This window comes from Anguilla rostrata, chromosome 7 (assembly GCF_018555375.3).
Source record: "Anguilla rostrata isolate EN2019 chromosome 7, ASM1855537v3, whole genome shotgun sequence".
Classification (NCBI taxonomy): Eukaryota; Metazoa; Chordata; class Actinopteri; order Anguilliformes; family Anguillidae; genus Anguilla; species Anguilla rostrata.
The window spans coordinates 31,597,783-31,620,160 of NC_057939.1; the positions used below are offsets into that span (position 1 = coordinate 31,597,783).

General features: G+C 41.3%; 1 long non-coding RNA gene across 1 annotated transcript; it reads right to left on the minus strand.

Annotated features, from left to right (window-relative positions):
• Positions 1-2,606: 2,606 nt before the first annotated feature.
• Positions 2,607-22,378, minus strand: LOC135258518 (uncharacterized). The gene is made up of 3 exons (XR_010331021.1): positions 22,207-22,378; positions 10,389-10,944; positions 2,607-3,700 (listed from the first exon to the last, which is right to left on the minus strand). It is a non-coding gene; the product is annotated as an uncharacterized LOC135258518 (long non-coding RNA).

The following is a 22,378-nucleotide window of genomic DNA, read 5'->3' on the forward strand; positions in this document are numbered from 1 at the left end:
TCTCCCCGGGACATGAAAACACAGACACGATATACGCTTCATCGGTCCGCACGACCGAATAACCAGACGTGAAAATAATTAGTCACTCTGGGCCGCGGGCCAAAAACTCAGCCTGCCGCAGCTACGCAACCACGTATTCACCTTTTTGGCGTGAAAACTCACTCTCCTCAGGTTAGGATGAACCTCACCCTGTCACAATATAGCTATATTCCAAAACATAAACAGCGCTGGTACTTACAAACATTACCTGATACAAAATCAGTTAAAACATAACATCACAATAGACACAAAAAGACGCAGCTTTTAACTACAAACAATGAATTGCTTCTACACCGGTCAAGTTACAGTATAGGTTACATACCACTGGGTGGAGCGTTCCAGACCTCCGAAAGTTTGCCTTCCAATCGCCTATCTATATGGTGGTAGAACAAAGTACTCACTCCTCTTGCATCGGTCGGGGAACTCACGGAGGTCAGGAATCGAATCCACCCTGCTCGCAGCGCCAATTTGTAGGGGAATCAAGATGTTACCAAAAACAGGTAAAATGACCGTTAGCCCAGGAAGAAGCAGATCAAAAGTTTGTAGTAAAAACAGGAAGATTTATTACGCAGCCGGCTACGGGAACAACTCAGCAAGGAAGTTCAAAATAGTATTGGTGGGTGATCAGATTTATACAGTTTACAGTAGACTTGTATTTGCATATTGTGGAATTATATTGTTGAAAGGGAGCACTGCCTCTGATTGGTGATAGAGGCTGTGCTTCCTTCCGATTGGACCATTCAAATTCAAATCCATCCTACCTATTCAAACAGGTACCATTCACATTGAAATTGAATACAACAGGGGGGCTCACCCCCTTCCCCCCTGGGGCCCAGCGGAAACTTCCCAAACGCAGAATACACAAAACTGTCTGTTTCCCAACAAAAACTACTCGAAAAATTTTTTTATTTTTAAGTTCGAACCTAAATTTGAGCATTCAAATATTAGTTCTGGATCCCGCAATTCTGATTCCACGTTTTGTACTTAACATAAATATACAGGCTTTAATTTCATGCTGCGAATCATGTTCATGCAGGCAAAGTTCATTTCCTGTGCTAACGTTACTGGTCAGCTAACAATTTAGCTAAATAATGTTCCCATGGCAGGCTGTTTTCTTTCTGTTCTGAAAATTTTGATAAAATTGGATGATAAAAGAAGTTTAACAAACTAAACCGAGTAAGTAATTTATGTTGTTTTAGGCTACAGGTATTAGCCGTTTGAATAGTTTATGTGTTAAGAAATAAACAGGGATTTCCTATAAACAATCATTTCCCTATTATTGTGATTAATAAATGCCGAGTTGTGGCAAATTGCATCCACGAGAAAGTGCTTCATTTGCACATTCATTTCCGCATTAGGCTATAGAAACTGCAGGAGGCTCATTTATAAAATGAACTTGCGTGCATACGTCAAGTGAAGTTCTGACGTAGAGTCACATCCGTTTCCACGGTCAAATCGAGTCATGTTTAAATTTACACTACACTACTTTGACGTGATTTTCTACGTACACGCCACACAGTTGATCTAAAATACGTTTTATAAATGAGGCCCCAGATGTAGTATTCTAGTTTGAAAGTTCACCGATATCCTCTATTCTACTGCCCGCTTGTGGAAAATAACACGCAGGCCAATTTAGAGGGAGCATCACATGCATATTGCGCCCGACTATAAGCAGCTTCTTTTTGTTAATTATAGGCAAATGATATTCGAATATATTCGAACGCTAACTAATTACAAAAGCTAATATTCAAACTCAATTTCATGGCACTTTTGACAGCCTTATTGTTCACATGTGGATTTACTACGTTTGGGTATAGCTACCAGACCTATGCTATAGCTAGCTATAATGACAAATATGGGTGAGTGAACCTTGTGAAATTTGATGTCATATGTTCATCTACTAGTTGTTTAGCTAGCTTGCTACCTGCCGTAGCACATGCAAAAATCACTTGGTTCTTTCCCATATTTGTCTCATCATCATCTAGCGTAGCTGTTTCGAGTTCAGTTCGTCAAATTTACACCCACACTTCACACAAGGTTCCCCTTCCCACATACACTACCGTTCAAAAGTTCGGAATCACTAAGACATTTTTATGTTTTCATATTTCATCGAAAACTAACAAAATGCATTACAAAATGTTGCCATCAATCACCCCCTTTTCTATTACGCCTTAAAATAAGCTCAGATGCATCCAATTTCTCTGAGATCACACGAAAGCTTAAATGTGTGATCACCTGTGTTAAACTGTAGAGATTCTGATTATTTCAGAATAAAATCAGCCGTTCCTGAGTATAAAACATCAGTTTCACCCCATTCACGCCAACATTTTCTAAAAATGTGTTTTCACTTTGTCATTATGGGATTGATGTGTAGATTGATGGCAAAAATGTAATTTAATCCATTTTGTTAGTTTTCAATGAATGATGAAAACATAAAAATGTCTTAGTGATTCCAAACTTTTGAAAGGTAGTAGTATTAAGCTACTATGCACAATATTAACAAAAATATGTTCCACATTCATTGAGATAAACAATTGAATAAATCATAACACAGAACAACATTGTAATATTAAAATAAATGTTTTATTATGATGTAATTCTTGTAGGATTTCAATCAACAGTAGCCAAAGAATGATTAGTTTAGGCCAGGGGTGTCACTCATCGAGGGCCGAGTATATGCAGGTTTTTGTTTCAACCAATGCCATACACCAGCTGATTTCACTAATTGGTTCACACTAATTAGTGAAATCAGATAGTATATGGCATTGGTTAAAACAAAAACCTGCGTGCACTCGGCCCTCGATGGAATGAGCTTGACACCCCCTGATTTAAGCTTTTTACGGCACCATCCTGTCCTGGAAGTCTAGCTGGCCTGCTTCAGAGACAAAGTAGTACACAAATCTCTCAGGCGCTGCCATGGCCCCCACCAGCTCTGTTGGGGCAATCTTCAATCCCCCTCATACCACCCTGGGGCTCTGCAGCTTCCCTCAACCAGTGCTCATCATCCATGGGCCTGGTGAGCATGTTGTGCAGTATGCATGCTGGCATCACCAGGCTGTCAACCTTCGCTGGTTTCATTTGTATGGAACGGTAGAAGATCCTCCATCTGGAGGCAAGAATGCCAAAAGCCTTCTCTGCCGACATGCAGGCCCTGGAAAGCCTATACACTGTGTACATAATTATTATGCAAGTCCATATTCTAATGAAATAGCATCTTCAAGAGCATTTTATTAAACTGAAAACCATATTAACCTCATTATTCACTTAGTGTAAACATTTTCAGGTGACTTAATTGCTTTATTGAGAGAGGGTGTGGCTTAAAGTGAGGAATGCCTTAAATTCAGGTGTGCATAATTATTAGGCAGCTTTTTGCTGCTGGGAAAATGGGGCGAAAAAGAGACCTGACAGATGATGAAAAGGCAAAAATAGTTAACTGGCTTTCAGAGGGATACAAAACACTTGAAATTGCAAAGATGTTGAGTCATGATCATCACACAATCAAGAGATTTGTGAGTGTGAGTCCACAGGGACGCCAAAAACGCGTTGAGAAGAAAATACACAAATTTACCACAAGAGACTTGAGAAGAATTAAACAGTAAGTATCCAGGAACCCTTTGGCCTCAAGTCCCATCATCTTCCAGAACTGCAACCTTCTTGAACTCTGCAGAAGCACAAGGTACAAAGTGCTTCACATGATTGGCAAGGTCAGAAAGGCAAAACACCAGCCTCCCTTAAATAATAAACACAAGCAAAAGCGTCAAGAATGGGCAAAACAATACATGAAGACAGATTTTTCAAAGGTGTTGTGGACGGATGAGATAAGAGTGACACTGGATGGACCTGATGGGTGGGCCCATGGCTGGATTGCTGACCGACATCGCACACCAGTTCGACTGAAACGCCAGCAAGGTGGGGGAGTGATAATGATATGGGCTGGTATTATCAACAGTGAATTGGTTGGACCATTTCGAGTGGAAGATGGATTGAAAATGAACTCTAAAAACTACTGCCAGTTTCTGGAGGCCACCTTCCTCAAGCAGTGGTACCAGAAGAAGCCAGCATCATTCAAAAGGTCCATGATAGTAATGCAAGATAATGCTCCATCCCATGCATCCCAGTACACCAGAGATTGGCTGGCCAAAGGGTTCAAAGATGGTAAAATGATGACTTGGCCGCCTTGCTCACCTGATATGAACCCAATTGAAAACCTGTGGGCCCTCTTTAAGAGGGATATTTACAGCCAAGGGAAGCAGCACACATCTGAACAGCCTGTGGGCATCTCTCTTGGCTGCTTCAGCTAAAATTGGGCGCAATCCCATTAAAAAACTGATAGAATCAGTGGATATGGGACTAATACAAGTGTCGCTCTGGATAAGAGCGTCTGCCAAATGCCTGTAATGTAATGTATTGTAATGTTAGAAAAGAAAGGTGGCTATATTGGCAAATAAACGTATTTCCAAGAGTAAAAATGTTTTTGTTAAACTACTGAATTTGTTGCTTTATTTCATAAATGAGCATCGTATTAGTTCTGGCAGGCCACGAGAGTCAAGCCACTCCGGCAGAATGAGCTGATGCTCAGCTGAGTGATGTTCACCTATCACAGTACATTCACATAACAGGGCGGTCTACTTAAACAGCCTCCCTCTACTCATTCGGCTGCCCCTCCTGCATGCAAGCTTGCTGCACGTTGCTTTGTAAATCAGCGCTTCTTCCTGCAATCCAGCTACTGCACGCTGCCAGTCTAAACCATGTCTGCTCGCAACATGCTCGCTGCTAGTCTGAGCTCAGTCTACGCACTATGAGGAAAGTCTTGCTATTTATTTGCATTGTTCCTTACCTCTAAGCTCTATAGCTGCAGCATGCAGGCGATCCATTTGGGGCCAGCCACGAAAAGTGTTGTTTTAAACGACAATGTTCCAGATATTGAGGATATCGATGTGCTGTCTTCACTGCTACCTGGCCAGGGAGCTTCATTCAAGGAGCACTGCTTTGCGGCGGCCGCCGATCCTCCATGGAGGACACCATGTTCAAGCCTGGAAACTGCTGCCACGTCCATGTCTGCTAGCTGCAGATTCTAGCCGGGTAATGTCATCAACCTTATTAAAATTCTGCTGAGCTATGAGTCTAGCGGTAAACGCATGCGTTGAATAGGCTACACATATTGAATACGGGGACGTCTCACAGAGACGGTTTCACGAATATCGCAAGTCTTTCGCTAATAGCGGAAAATTCCCAACATATGTTGGGCACAAGTTAATGGCATCCTTTTGTCGAGTTTCTCACAACCAGAGCAACGCTAGATTCTTTCGCTGCAAAAGAATCCCTGGCGTGAATGCTTTCGGCTACCTTCTGGAAAGCAGTAGGCCTATAAGAATTGGGTAGGCTACATGCCCTAGTTGATCAGAGCCGGTTTCCAATCAATCGTTTTACGCGATTTCTGGATTTGTGCACGTAAACCTAAGCGGAAATGTCCGAATTGGGAAACGCCAAAGTTCTCACGCTTGGCTGAGATGGGAAAGTAGGTGTACGCCAGTGGCATCGCCTGGCCTGGGCATTCGAGGCTGTAGCCCCGGAGATTATCTTTAGCCCTGAATAATTCTCCGCTTTGAGCGGTTTGTCACTACGTAACTGGACCTCAGTAAAAGAAGTGTTGTAATTTTGTATCTTCAATGAACAGAGTATATATTTTATCTTCAATGAACGGACGCAAGACCAATCAGAGATGGTTTACAGGAAAATACGTGGAAATACTCGTGTCTTATTGGCAGGTCTCTGTCGGGGTTACTATGTCAACCGCTACCTCACAAAGTCAGTCAGTGTGAGGAGGACAAAAATGGATATAGGCTAAGCAGATTTACCGGTAAAAGTGTTGAAGCTGAAGCACAAACATTATCTCATGCTGAGCCAGGAAAACAAGGTGTGTAAGTATTTATATGAGTTCCAAGTTACGTGAACATGATATGAGCAGAGCTCAGCTAACGTACTTTGCACATTCGTGAAATTTCCATTGTATTATGGGTTTTGAGGATTTTCCATCATGTAGGCCAAGTAATAATGGTAGTAGGTATCTGATATTACGCTCATTTTGGTTTGAGACATTCGAGTGGTTGGAATATGTACAGATTATATGGTAAATCAAATCCAAACCCCTCCTTCCTTCTCCAATTTTCACATTTTTTAAGCAATGCGTAGCTCTCACATGCAAAAAAAAAATGCATGGAAACAGTCTATTTAGAAGTAGCCTACGTTTTTAAAAAGTTTTTGATAGAGAAGAATCTGGGCCAGCCAACGCGTTTCGATAAAGAAATGCAATAATGGGTGATGGAAACAGATTTTCAAATAAATGACATAATTAATTAACTATGGCTAGCAATAATTGGTAAATCTTCGTTCATTGTGAACGGCTAATAGATTATGGGCAGTTGCTACTACGCATCTACTAGATAGACCCCACGTCTCGCACAGACCTAGGCTATAGTTTGTGCTTCTGTGGGCTAATGGCCTACTTCCTGCTGTGTGCAGTTATTCTGGGAGGATTGGACTGCGAGATGGCCAGTTAAGATCTGGTTGTTATAGGTTTGGCAGATTGAATATGGGCAGCAGGTCGTGTTGCAAAGAGCAGAGATGCAGAGTTCTAAATTGTTCAAGCTGCATTCTACCCTTCGCTGAATCGCTACACTACGAGGAGTGTTCAGACTGTTACCGGCAAGTAAGCTGTAGCAAATGTTGTAAAATGCAAACCAGCTTTCGGCTTTCAACTTCAGAACCAGAAAGTTTTTTCCACTGATTCACGATTTGCGCTTAAAAAGCCGGTTCCCTATCGGGACCCAATCATCGTGACAGCAAAAATGAAAACATTTAATTGGTGTGAAATCTGCGAGGATACAATTTGGTTGGCTACTAATTTAGCTGTCAGATCACAATGCTGACATGTTTAGGGATTGAAATGTTATTTTAATGAGACAAATTAGGCTTAATGTTGACTCGGTCCAACTAGTTCTCTCAAAATCGTGCTGTTTGCAAGATGCGAATGCGCGCGTTCCGCATTCATAAGCTTATTGTTGTATTCCACTACACAAACGGGCGTTTAGGTTTATCACAGTGGAGGAGATGGGATTCGATGTAGCCTTTTCCAGGTCACTGCTCTGCCTTCACTGTGCATGTGACCACACAACTGAGCATGTATGTTGAGGTAAAATATATGGCAAGGCGTTTTAGCTTGAATTCATTTCTAGAGGATATCACAAATACAGTTCTAACTAGTTGAATGCAAATTCTTGATATCAGAAATTCAATTGTAACTAGTTATAATTCAAACATTTTCCCCATTCATTTCAATGGGACCTTTCATTTTTGATATCAATAATACCTCCTGTTTGGACATACTCCGCGTAGCCTAGTTATATTGGCCTCGCTGTCTCTACAATTGCATGCTCTACGCGAATGGTGTTGCACGACTTGACTACTGTAATGCCCTTTATGTTGGTGTTAGCCAGGCCTCCCTCTCACGCTTGCAGTTGGTCCAGAATGCTGCAGCTCGTCTTTTAACAGGAAAACGCAAGTGAGAGCACATTTCCGCGTACTGGCCTCCCTGTATGTTTTAGGATTGATTTTAAGATTTTATTGTTTGCCTACAAATCATTAAATGGGCTAGCTCCAACTTATCTCTCTGACCTTTTACAACCACACGTGCCATCAAGGTCACTCAGATCCACTCACCAGTTGCTTCTGGTTGTCCCAGGATCAAGGTTGAAGCACAGGGGAGATCGCGCTTTTGCAGTGGTAGCCCACAAACTCTGGAACGAATTGCCGCTGCATATTAGGCTGGCCCCTACACTGCCTGTTTTTAAATCCCGTCTAAGAACACATCTTTATTCCTTGGGTTTTAACTCAGTATGAGAGTTTCCGTTCTTTTTGTTATGATCTTATTGTTATTATTTTATTTTCCTTTTGTCTTCTAAACTGGTCTTTGTGTTTTTGTGTTGTTTTATGGTTTTGCTATTTTTGATTGTACAGCACTTTGGTCAACTGTTGTTGTTTTTAAATGTGTTTTATAAATAAATTTGGATGGATGGATATTAGTAATGCAATGTGGTGCTTTAAAGCAGCCCACTGTGCCCAACTGTTAAATAATATTTAAATTGTGACGTATTGATAAATAATTCTTCGGACCATATCGCTTTGATGCCTGCCCTCGCTCGTGAGTGGCCCTTATGTCAGTGAACTAAGTGAAACTCAAAAACAAAGCGATCGTCTCGGAACCGGGCTATGCATCATCTTCAAACGTATCCATATGGCAGGAGTCGCTTCCGAGAGCACAACACAAGATTAGCCTCGTTGTGACGCCTGACGGGCAGAAGCAGTAATATGTTCATCCAATCACTAAAGAATGCATTTCCCCCCAATTTATAAAAAGATTCATAGACTCTTCAGCCTCATATAACTCTGTTCACAAACTGGTCTCTCCTTTAAAGCAAGGGCTTCAACACCTAAGTACCCACTGTTGGAAGGTGCATTTCTTTATGCTTTCAAGGTTCCTTATGTGATCTCACCATGGCAAATATGCTTAAGTTAGCTACATTTTGTATACTCCTCAAGCCTTTAAATCTGAGAAAATGAAGGAACTTGTCATTATTGCATACTAGCACTTTTTTTTTTGTCCTCTCCTCTATGGCCCGGCAGCTGTGGTGGCGCCCCCATGCGAGCCCTGACAAGCCTTTATCGGGAAATGCCATGACAAAATCTGGTTGCTGTCTGCCTCCGTTTCATTGGCAATGCGGTCCCTTTCCGGCGTTATACACCACCACTCCTGCTTCAGTGCGGCAATGACAGCAGTGACGGTTGCCGGCATCCTCAGTGAAGCTGCGGGGCATTGGCATGTGCTTCGCTGCTCCTACTGCTACTGCTCCTACTCTGATACCATTACTGCTACTGCTGCTCCTGCTGCTGCTACTACTGGCTTCTTCCGGTAGACGAATGGCGTTTCAGTCATCATTTCAGCCGGAGACTAACTACTAACAATGTGTCGGTGTATGGTTGTTTGGGGGGTTTGCTGCGGCCCCCTCCCGGTCTTATTCATGCGTGCTTGTATGGACGGCAACGGGTGAGGATTCATTTAAACTGATGCAGGTAGTAGTTATATTTCCCCCGGTTTAGTTTAAATCTCGGCACTCGAGGGGAAATACCAACAAGCTTGTTGGTACACATAGCCTAATAACATTCGTTCACTATTTAGAACGGCCTGGCTTATGCGTTGCTAAGCTAAGGTCATGAAGACAGGCGTTAGCCTTCATTATCACACATAGTGTGTCCCCTGGTTTATTAATTAATAATTAATCTAATTATTGGCCTCAGGGTAAGGTCCAACATGCTTGTTGGTACACATAACTACTGATCCACGTAACGCTAGACGGCCTCAAGCTGACTGGATGAAGGGCTTCTTCCAGGTGGTCATACACATAGTCATCACAGCAGCTGGAGACACCCATTAATAGCATGTCAGCATATGGTTGTTTGGGGTTTGACTGCTGGCCTCCCAGCCTTATCCACGCAGGGTGCGTGGTTTGCGGGAGAGCTCCCAGAACAGAGCCATACCGCCAAACTTAACTGTATTGCCTTTATTGTTAATAAAGATCACTTTGGTGACTGTGGTCCTGGCAGGCCACGAGAATGAAGCCGCTTCGGCAGAATCAGCTGATGCTCAGCTGAGTGATGTTCACCTATTACAGTACATTCACATAACAGGGCGGTCTACTTAAACAGCCTCCTTCTACTCATTCAGATGCTCCTCCTGCATGCAAGCTTGCTGCACGTTGCTTTGTAAATCCCCTCCACCACCCCAGCTCCATCCCTATGTGTTAAGAATTTGCATTGCTCCATCCCTATGTGTTAAAAAAATAATAATTTGCATTGCTGCTGGATCTGTTCTGTGTTTACCCCTCTAGGGGGGTTTGGCTGCTGGCCTCCCGGCCTTATCCACAATGGCTGCGTGGTTGGCGGGAGAGCTCCAGAACAGAGCCATACCGCCAAACTTAACTGTATTACCATTATTGTTAATAAAAATCTTACTTTGATGACAGTGGTCCTGACAGAATTATTTTTAATCCTGTAAAAAGACTTTTGTTGTTTGTGTATGAAATAAATTGAAAAACATAATGTATTTCCCAGTTGCATAATAAATGTGCACACCTACTTTTTGGAAAAATCATATTTTCCCCTTGTAATCTGTGTTTTTCTTTATATAACATTTACTTTTCCTGCAATGAATGAATTGGGATCACTTATAATGTTGGGTCTATTAAAATATTTAAAGAATCCGCCAAAAACACATTTGCATAATAATTACGTACACAGTGTAGTTGGGAGCCGTCTTCTGGCATAGGGTCGCATTAGGTATGGCTTGAGGGGAAATGCGGCATCTCTGATCATGGTGTATGGCATTCTCCCCAAATCCTCCGCACCAGGTAGGAAGGTCTTCTGGGACATTCAGGGTTTTTGCAGCCATCCTTTTTCCCAGTGCAGAGCAGGCGTAAACCCCACCATCACTAGCTCTTCCGAATTCCCCCACCTGTACAGCAGTAAAGCGGTACTCTGCATCGACAAGGGCAAGAAGCACAATCGAGAATGTCCCTTTATAATTGAAAAAGAGACTCTTTGATCTTGCTGGTGCAGTGATATTGATGTGTTTTCCCATCAATCGCTCCTAAGCAGTTTGGGAAATCCTATTTCTCTTCAAACCGCCTACTGATCCTCTTCCAGTTTTCTGCTGTGGGTTTCGGCAGATGGACAGACTCCATTCTTTTCTCTATTGCCCAACAGGTTTACTCAATACAGGAAGAGATTGTCTCTAATCCAAGACGATAACTGTATGACAAGCTGCACATTGAGTCCCCTGATGCCATGTATCTGTAAATAAGGAAAAACACTGTTCATTGTCAGTAAAAAGTAAAAATGTTTTTTTTTTATCTTTTCAGATGTGGAAGCGGCAAAGGGGAAGTTGAAGAACATCAGGGACACATAGCCTATGTCCGTGTATAATTGTGTTTTTAACTTTCCCATGTTTGCTTTACTTTTTTCATTGACATTTCCTGTAAGCTGCTGATTTAAAATAATGTAATAGAAAAAGTGTTCTTTATCTGCAGCTTTATCAATTACTCAAAATACAAGGCTAAGGATCAGGGCAACAATGTTTATGTTCATATTAAGGAGTTCGCCTTTAACACCAATTTGCATTACGTATGTAGATGCTAGCTACCATTTATTTGAAATGAGAAGGATTTCTCATGACTCAGTCATCATGCAGCGCAAATGGAAAAATGTCCAAAAATAGCGTTGTTTGCCGCCCGAGGAGTTGTTTACGCCCCTAGTTAATTTGATTGGTTCGGGCTAGTCACTCTACGACAGGCGACGCTACATACCAGGACAGTTTCACATGCGATTTTGTCTCCAGTTCGCTCGCTCGCTAGCTGTAAGGACCGGTTTAACTAAACTTTACGAAATATTTCGTAATTTCTTGGAAAATACTATTATTATTGAGGGTTTCTCGGCATAGCTAAGCCATATGTTTGCTGATAGACCTATCTGACATCGTTTTCTGGAGCAAAACAGAAGCGGAGGACTGAATCATTGATTTACTGTCTCTGTCTCTATCTTCTGAACACAGATAAAATTTCATCACTGCTATGTAAGTATTACTGCTGAAAATATTATACGTTATTTTTAAAATTGAGTGTCTTTAAATAGGTTAGTGGTATTATATAATGTGGATATTTCTCACCAGTGTAAGTGTTAGTTAGTGGTGTAATACTAGTTTTTGTGATTAGCTTTCTAATGATGTACCTATAAACATGTGATTTTGCTTTTAGAATAGCGTTTCATAGGTCGGCGTTACCAAAAAATTTCTTATCTGCGCATTCACTCTGTGGTAGCAGTAAAAGACGCTGCACCTAACGAAACGTTGTCAACGATATTTCGTAATTCATTTTAGATTTTTTACCTAGACAATTGAATTTGTGGCACTTTTTTCTTCCAGAATTATGAACAAAGTAATCTAAGCACGTCTCTTTGCACAAAATTGGCCATAAGTCATCAATATTTTATACAATCATCATGATGTTCAGTAGATATGTTGGGTGAAGGTATATGATCATGAGGACAAAGCCATTTTAAAATCGCTCCATAGTGGGCGCGATGGTGCCAATGCTTGGACCCATCTCAATGCCGCAAACGGCTTTAATTAGGGGTCCAAGCAGCGAAGCTGGTGGAACCCTATTGTATCTGTTAGGATTATTATTAGGGGTCCAAGCAGCGAAGCTGGCGGAACCCTATTGTATCTGTTAGGGTTATTATTAGGGGTCCAAGCAGCAAAGCTGGTGGAACCCTATTGTATCTGTTAGGGTTATTATTAGGGGTCCAAGCAGCGAAGCTGGTGGAACCCTATTGTTTTTGTTCAGATTATTAGGGGTCCAAGCAGCGAAGCTGGTGGAACCCTATTGTATCTGTTAGGGTTATTATTAGGGGTCCAAGCAGCAAAGCTGGTGGAACCCTATTGTATCTGTTAGGGTTATTATTAGGGGTCCAAGCAGCGAAGCTGGTGGAACCCTATTGTTTTTGTTCAGATTATTAGGGGTCCAAGCAGCGAAGCTGATGGAACCCTATTGTATCTGTTCCGATTATTATTATTATTATTATTATTATTTTTCTCCGCTAAAAGTGTCTGAGGCTCAGCAACCATACGTCCTAGAGCAACCAAATTTGGCAGGTGGGTTCCTATGGCCCCCCACTACTCAGGCACTAAAAATCACTATACCAGATGGTGGCGCTATAACAAAGGGTCATGCGTAAAAGGCCATAACTCCCACACTAAGTCAGATCAACACAAAACGTCATGGACCTATGCATCTCAATGTACTCTACAACTTTGCCATTGGGACCACCTATGTCCGCCATATTATTTGCTCGTCATATTGACTTTTTAGTTGGGGCGTGGAAGCTTTCTCCGCTAAAATATCTGAGGCTCAGCAACCATAAGTCCTAGTGCAACCAAATTTGGCAGGTGGGTTCCTATGGCCCCCCACTACTCAGGCACTACAAATAACCCATGTCGGCCAGATGGTGGCGCTATAACAAAGGGTCATGTTTAAAAGGTCATGACTCCCACACTGTAAGTCAGATCAACACAAAACTTCATCGACCGATGCATGTGAATGTGCTCTACAACTTTTGGGACTACTTTTGCTATTGGGACCACATATGTCCGCCATATTGTTTGCCTGCCATTTGGACTTTTTTATTAGGTGGGGTGCAGAAGAGCTGTGGCTCCAAATCTAAACCGTTACGACATCTAGTAAACTTCTTTACGGCAAGCGACATCCATGGCGACGCAAGTAATCCGACACCGTAGGGTCTAGTTTTTATCAGTGAGAGGACGGTCTGAACGTCAGGGAAGCAATGGAAGACAGTGCCAGCCAGAGTGCATGCTAAAGGTTAAAGGTTTGTTAGTAAAAGCTTTTTGAGAGGATGAATAATTACTCTTCTTTAGCATGGATCCATTTGAAGACCGTATCGGGTGAGTTCGTTAAGTCTTTCAATCTGTCATTATGGTGAGAAATAGCTAAACCATTTTATTGGTAGGTTTTGAGTTTCTGTGCACACGTGCAAAAACACACTGGTATAATAAAACAATGATGGCAATACATGTATAGTCCGCTTCGTTCCGTTGCTACCATAACATTAACTATCTTGTGTCTATAGCTGCAGTTTCTCGCTGCAATTTCTAATATTGAATATAAACAAAAGACGCAATTTATGCTGTAAATCGTATTCTCAAATTAATCTCTAAATTGACTGTAAGCTTAGGGTTGTAACTAGGTAGTTTCGTAGGTGACTTAACTCGTCTTAACTATTGCTTGTATTTTTGCATAGACTGCGTTGTTGCTGTTCTTGTTTGTGTTAGTGTTAATCAGTTTAACCTACAGGGTCCAAGTTGAACTATTCGGTTGTTCCCTGCACTCGGAACGGTAGGCTACTGCCCTCTAGGGTTTTCGACACACTTGTTCCTGGTTATGGTTAAACACTTTGTTGTACGTCGCTCTGGATAAGAGCGTCTGCCAAATGCCTGTAATGTAATGTAATGCAATATTCTGTAGCAACAAGATAAACCCGACATGAGCCCTAAGATATGCCAATACAGCAGTGAAAAACGCTGCTCACTGAATAACGAAATAAACGAGACAAAGTTTTTAAAAAATTATACCATGTCTTTCTACCGTCAATATCTGGGACTAAATTTTGAATAAATATGTTACCTCCTACAAATAAGACTGGACTCTTGAGTAAAAGAGAAAAAAAGGAAATGGGGAAATACTAGCTTTATTTTTTCTAATTCATTAAAATGTTTTGCGGGAGACTTCCGGCAACACCATGTTTGAGGTAACAGCCTAAAAGTTGAGCTCCGTCCATCTAACTAATAATTTCCAAACAAAAATGCTAAAAACTCGGCAAAATCACACAAATTTAACAATGGCAACATCTTGCAGAAGTTAAAGCTCAAGTAAACAGGAGAACTCAAAGGCCAAGAACGAAAATTTGAAGCAACAAATTCAAACTCCTGTAAGTGATGCGGCTAATGCTAGCACACACGGTCCAGAATCCAAAATATTAGCTGAGCTGGAGAAATTAAGGAAAGAAAATCTAGAAGGACACAACCAGACCAAGTTATCGCTAGCAAAGCTGGAATCATCAATGCAAGAATTGAAAGGCGAAATGACAAAACTCGAGAAAAGAACTACAGAGGCGGAGGGCCGTATCAACGGGAGGAGATACGAGAGAGCAATCTGTTACTTGCTGCATCGGGAGATGGACCTAACGGCTAGGTGTGAAGATCTGCAGAATAGGTCAATACGAAACAACCTGAGAATCTACCAGGTACCTGAAGGACATGAAGGAAAGGATGTGAAGGTGTTTGTGAATGAGCTGATTCAAACAGTCCTTCAACCGATGCTGGAAGTGAACCTGCACAAATAGAGAGAGCCCACCGATCTCTAACAACCAAACCAAGGAACCCCACTGCCGCTCCAAGGTCCCTAATTGTTAGGTTTATGGACTATTCAGTGAAAGATGCGATCCTAAGACAAGCATGGGGTCAAAGACAGATCCTCTACAACGCAAAACTGATATATTTTGACCACGACTACTCCCCAGAGTTACAAAAGAAGACAGCGCAGGTGCGGGATGTAATTAAACAACTAAAGCAGAAAAACAGAGCCAAATGCATGTATCCGGCAAAGCTAAAAATGCTCACAGAGTCTGGCGAGAAGACCAACCCGACGCTAACGGATGCTCTCCCGACGCTTCACAAGTTCAATATCCAGGTCCAGGTTGACAAGCGGGAGCAGATGGAAAGGGAGCTGTCCCGCTGCAGGTGGAGCAGCGCTGGAGGGAGACGAGGGAAAGACCCAGCGGTGCTATCAGGCACGAATGTTAAAGCTTTCTTCAACGGAGCTGAGTGATCTCAGCGCACGCCCAGTTTTATTTTGTGGAGTTATAAACAATCAACGTTAGGACGACAACTCTAAGTGTTACTACAATGGACAGAACTTAATGATGAGCCGCGAGTACAATACCCGCACACCAGTGGTGGCTGGTGAATCAAAAAATTGGGGAGGACAGGAACAAAACCAACCCACGGCGTCATGTTATTTTACACTAGTTGGCTACTTCTCTACTTTCTTATGTTCAAGTTATGGTTATGTTATGTTCAAATGCAAACTTACTAGGCAACTAAGGTAAGGAATGCACCCAAAGTTTATCCCCATCTTCAATAAGGAACAAATATCATATTATCATTTATACAGTGGCTTGGCTGAATACTCCATTCTGATTGGTCCAAGGGTGGGTATTATTTCTCAGTAAAGGGACACCTCGACCTTTTAACAGTTCTAAAATCAATGCGCTACAAAATCCAGAATTCTAAAGCAGTTTAAATAGCAATATTATTATTTCGCTTTTGAATTGTTGTTACATCCCCTTCCCTTTTCAACGTCCAATTTCACAATTGATGGTAATGTTGATTCACATTTGCTAGCTTTATTTACGGTTGCCAGCCATTGCGCAAATCGGAATCATCCCTTATTTGGACAGTAGAATAGGCCTTCTGAATTTAACTCATGGCTACGGGACGCATTTTCATCCGTATGTTTGTGAACGATTGCGTTTATAGTAACCGCTGTTTTGAATACAATTCAATAGTTAGCTAGCTAGCCGGAATAACAAGCATGCCATGAGACCATTCTGACATAAAACCAAGAATTTTAATATTGGCTAGGTGAGTGATGGCGAACCTGTCATAAACCTAGCTGGCATTCAAAACCTGATTCAGGGGGTCTTAGAAAAACGTTATGTCTACATTGCACGACCACACCATTTAAAAAGTAAGACAGTGCTAGGGAGATGAATTTGATTGACTTATGGTTTCATGCAGTTTTATTAAATAATGTAACGACAAAAATGACTAAAATTGGTGCCAATGGTATGGTATAAAATGAGAAGGAACTATTCTTTCTTGATATATTGTTTCCATAGAGTTAACGGCCAGAGGTTTTTGCTTAAAGGAGTAACATGGTGGTTGAACGTGACACTTCCCAGTTGTCTTTAGGCAACAACAAAACAAATGTGCATAATTTTTTTATTATTCAGTCATTTCAAACTTTAAAACATATTTTTCTAAGCCTAAATTTCCCACTATAAAAGTTCACCCGAACCATCTGGGCGTGGTAATGAGAACTGTCAGTTAGCTATGATTGACAGACCGTGCCCCATTACCATAGCTACCCCCATGATACGCGCTCTTTTTGGGAGACTTCTCACAAGCTAGTATATCAAGTATCGATAGATAGCTAAGGTAAGGACGTTGACTTATGTCTAATTATAATTTTTGCTATCTAGCTAGCCAAGTTAAGATAAAAGCAAACTAGCTAGCTAACGTTATCGATAACATTGCCTTATGAAAGCAAACTACCTAGCTAGCTAACGTTAGCTAGCTAGCTAAATGAATATAACCAGAAATAATCTAATAGTCCTTAAAAGGCACTCTAATTTAAGTGAACCTAACGTTAGTCAAATATTTGCATTGTCTTGCCTGTAAGCCAGAGGCGCAAACTATGGGTCTCGAGTTATCCATGGGTTTACAGGGCGTGGAAAGGGGAGTGGTTACTGAGTTTGTGACGCACCAAGTTGACAACTTTCTCAAACGGTTGAAAATAGGATGATACATTTAAAACGCATATTTCTCCAAAAATACAGAACGGACATATTTAATACTTTACTCATTGTGTTTCTTCAATGCCTCTTGTGCAAATAGCACATAAAGGAGTACCATGGTGATTTTCACACTTTCTTGGTTTTAACAACGGTGCAAATGGAACTACCAACCAGAGTTTTGCTCGACAACGGTAAAATAATATGCCCAAACGCCCGCTGAAGAATATTTCACTTTCAGCTGATTAAATCGATAAAAATCAATAAATATAAAAGTAACCATATATATTCATTGTTGGTAACCCGTTGTATAAGTGGAATAAACCACGACGGGCTGTCCCATTATTGGAAAATAATGTAGGGTCGCTTAACCAGCCCCGAAGTAGGCTACATTACGTATCAGATTACAACATAAAGGATGAATATAAAAAAGGGGCCTGGTGAACAAGAGGGAAAGACACATCTAATCACTGCGGGCTCTGGATGGGAATGACCCTTGTGTGCATAATGTGTCACTAGAAATAGCATTTTTGATCATGGTTATCTGTGGAGCTGGTCGTCCAGCAGTCTTGATCCTCACCTACTGCATAATCCAAACTGTGGAATGGCAATGACAACAAATAATCTACAAAATGTTCTTCCCCATCCCACTCTCTGCGTCTGCATCCATGCCTCTGTGACCCCTTCACTCACGCTGCCGTTAATTGCCTCCTTAGCAATAGCAGCACCACTCTCCTCAAAATCCATTCTCGCCGTTAGCTCAGTCCTTCAAGGCTGCTACAACAAGCTAACTGTTGCGTTGGCTAACGTAAGTAGCTAGCTACTGCTCGATTAAAAAAAAGGGAAACGTAAATCTGAAAAAAGGAAATTTTTCCTCTGCCTCTATGGACCAGCCTCCTCTGGTTGAAAAGGCTTAAATAAAATGTATTTCTTAGTGATGCGTTTTAAAAGTAGTTCGCTATTTGCATGTTATAATACAATACAGTGGTAGAGAATTGAAGATGAAATTTGGAAATTATCATTGGACCAAAGCGATGTCAATATTGTATTCTGGTTGTTGATTGATTAGGGAGGACGTCCTCCCTTGGAGCATCATTTTATGTGTTTTGGCCAATAACAGATTAGCATGAAAAAAAATGAAGTACATTGAATTGATATGAGATCCCGCCCTAAGGAGGACAGCAGGAGCCCGTCCTCCTCTGCCCCCCCACCACCACTTCACACAGACTGCCCTTTCCCATCTTGCCTGCCCTGCAGGTGTCGCTGTTGAAGCATTTTAATCAGAATTTCAATAATGGATTTTTTCCAAAGAAGAGAGAAAAAATATTTTATAAATGATACTGAGATTTGGTTTATTTCAACCAAATACTCTTTTTTGTATTTTGATCTCCCTCTTGCCTCTCAAAAATAGAGGAGGAGCAACCTTCTCTGCCTCTATGGACCAGCCTCCTCTGCCGCACACCGAGCAGCGACTGATCCATGAGCCGGACGACAGCAGCACCGACAATGTGTGTGATTCCCACGGAGGAACAGTCACTCTCCTCTGCCCAGGTTACACCGGGATCTGGTTTGTTTAGGTTAGAAGTAATTGAACAACAAATTTACACTGAAAAACCAGCTGGGTATGTGGATGTTCACTTTACCTTGCTTGTTTTACTTTACTTACTTTATTCTATGTTATTTGTTTTGTTTATTTTAAATATAACTTGAAATTAGTGTTGGGCCATTTTCATTCCGTTGTACTTTTACCTTACTTGACTTAATGTGCATTTGGAAAAAACTGAGATGGGAGTATACTAACAAGTTTAAAATAATAATACATGGACAGTCTAAATTGTATTAGTTATAATGTTAAGGGTATAAGCAGTCCAATTATTAGAAAAAAAATATTTAGTCAACTTAAAAAAATACATTGCTCCATAGCAATGATACAGGAGACCCATTTGTCCGAAAAGGAACATTTAAAACTAAAAAGAGAATGGGTGGATCAGGTATACAGTGCTTCTTTTGGAAATGGGAGGAAAAGGGGAGTCGCCATCCTGTTTAATAAATCAGTCTACTTCAACCTTGAAAAAACAACTGATGATAAAGAGGGTAGATGTGATGGTAATAGAGACTATTGGAGGTACTAAAATAACAATGCTCAATCTATACGAAGACTATACAGATTTCTTTAAGAACATAGCATCTTTATTAGCAGACAAAGCAGAGGGTACTATTTTGAAGAGACTACTATTTGGAGACTTCAGTTGTCATAAACTCCCAGTAGGCTCTCTATCCAAAAAATTTACTACCCTTTTGGCAATGATGGGTGAACTGGGCTTGGTGGATATCTGGCGCCACTTTTACACCCCAATGAAATGGACTTTACTTTCATGTCGCAGATGCATGGCAGTTTCTCTATAGCCGCGTTTCCACCAAAATTACCCGGAACTTTCAGTCCCAGGAACTACTTTACCAGGAACTAAAAGGTTCCTTCAGCCCATGGTTGTCTGCGTTTCCACCGCGGTCTAAAGTCCCGCGAAGATTAGGCAAATTAGCCCACTGACGTATGAAAAAGCGACGTTGTCGTCCGTCCATCTGTCCTATGATTTCTTCTGTAACCCCATACTACCACCGAAGTAGCCTACATTATTTTCTAATAACCGGGACAGGCCGGAGGGGTTTATTCCATGTTATATACAACGGGCTACCAACAATGACTGTATATGGTTACTTTTGTATTTATTGATTTTTATCGATTTAATCACCTGGAATTGAAATATTCTTCTGCAGCCATTTGGGCATATTTTACCATATAGGCCAATCGCAAAATGACAAGAATAGAACGAAAACTCGGACTTGCGTGAACATTTAAATTAGTAGTGGTACAGCCACAGTTTGCTTTCCTTCGAAGTTATTGCTAGCCGAGCAGCGAAGTGTGCCCTCCAGATGCGAACAATGCACCATAAATTAGTCCATAGTCTTCCTGGTCTTTTCGTGGAATTGAAGAATGGCAGTAAAATGGAGTAAAATTACGGCAGTCTGAAAAAGCTAAAGGGACGATTACTAGAATTAACCTGCTATTTTACCCTGACAAAAAGTGCGGAAGGTGATTTCCAGTTTGCTTTTACTGTATCACTAATGTGAATTACCCAGAACTACCGCATACCTCACATAACTGTATCAAACGTTTTGAGTCAATTACAACGGGCTAACAAAGAAAATCCGGAAGAAAATATTCAGCAACCGAATTAATCCGTTTAAATGTTTTGGTAGCCTACGTAATATGCTGTCCCAGCACGAATGCTTAGCATTTTATAAAACGAACACTAAAGCAAGAAAAGAGCAGAATAGCACACGTTATAATTCCAAGACGTTGGCAGGCTATAACCAAAACTAGGCTACTGCGCCGCATAACATACAAGTTTGATTTGAAGTTATTATGAAAATAAATCGGTTTGCACCTGCATATTTTTAAACATGGCGCCTGAAAACAAAAAACACAAAAAAATGCTGCGAGTACTCGACCAATCAGAAATGTTCAGCGCTGCAAGCTCCACCCAAAAGGTTCCTGTACTTTCGGAAAGTACTACCCCCCCGAGCAGGAACCTTTTGGGGGGTAAAATAAAGCCCCAGGAACTAAATTTAGACCCTAGTTCCTGCGGTGGAAACGCACTGAGTTCCTCAAAAGGTTCCTAGTTCCGGGGTATAGTTCCTGCGGTGGAAACACAGCTTTAATGTCTCATTGTTAAATGACGAAGCAATCCAAAAAGAAATGAGTAAAGATTTAACAGAATATATTACCTCTAATGATAATGACACCGTTTCCCCCTCTATTTCCCCCGCTATTATTCTTATTGGTATCACCTGAACACCTGTTTACCGCAGATCAGTGTTATATACTGCATATATTGTCGATGGTTGCAAAAAAAAAAAAGACTATTAATTGGATGAAGCCTAACCCTCCCACAATTGTTCAATGGTTACAACAAGTCTAAAACTAAAACTGCCTATTTTTTAAAAAGAGATGGACATCAGTTATTAACTACCTTAGTTATGTAGCATTTGTGTAGGTATATATAGGTAGATGTGTGTTCTATCCCTGTATGGTGTTATTTCATCTATATGTGCATGTATGTCAAGTGAAGCCCAACCTCAAGGTGACTTTGTTTTGTAACGTTACTTGCCTGTTAATGTGTATTAATGGTAATAAAGTTAACAAAAAATAAATATTAAATGTTTGCGGGCAATAACATACAACATTTAACATTTCCCCCGATTACTGGTAACAGAGTACCCAACTTGCTTGTGCTTTAATCGGATTGCTGCCGGCTTAGAGAAGAGAATATATATCTGTGAATCACACTTCAATAAGGCACACTGCAATTGGCATCAAAAATCACAGTGCACTCCACAGAGCAAAGTAGGAGAAAATAGTTAAAACCACGCCAAACGCATTAGTTGGGTACCGCAACCCAGACGGAGCGTAATGCAAACCAACCGCATGCAGACAAGCAAGCCCCTCAAATTAATGTCAAGCAAAGACACGAAGACAAGCTCAAGCACAGCTGGGTTAGCTGACCAAAGGAGAGCGGGGAGATCGGGTTTGACGTTAAAACAACAAACAGATGAACAAAAAAGGAATGCTCAAGCTAGCTAACCAGCTCCGCGCACTACTTATCAAACTAAGGCCATATGATCTGAGCAGAAACACGCTCACTCGCGGTAGCTGGCTAGCTAATTTGCAGCATACAAACAAACAAAACGCAAGGAAGGAACAGCGGTCAATTCAAGCATCTGCCGCTTACTCAAAATAAACCTACAAAGCAAGACAAACATACTGCTCAAACAACTACATGCATAGAAAGAGTTTACACCTAAAACAAAAAGCTACCAATATAAAAACATAAATAAAACAGTCTGCCTTACCGGATGGCTCTCGATTGCTGTATGCATTAAGGTCAACCAACAATAGCCACGTCGTCTCCATGGCTGCACAACCTGCACAACCTGCACAACCCCTACACGGGACCGGCACAAACAAACCTTTCACATACATCGTACCGCTCAACTTGAAATCAGCAAAAAACACAAGAAACAG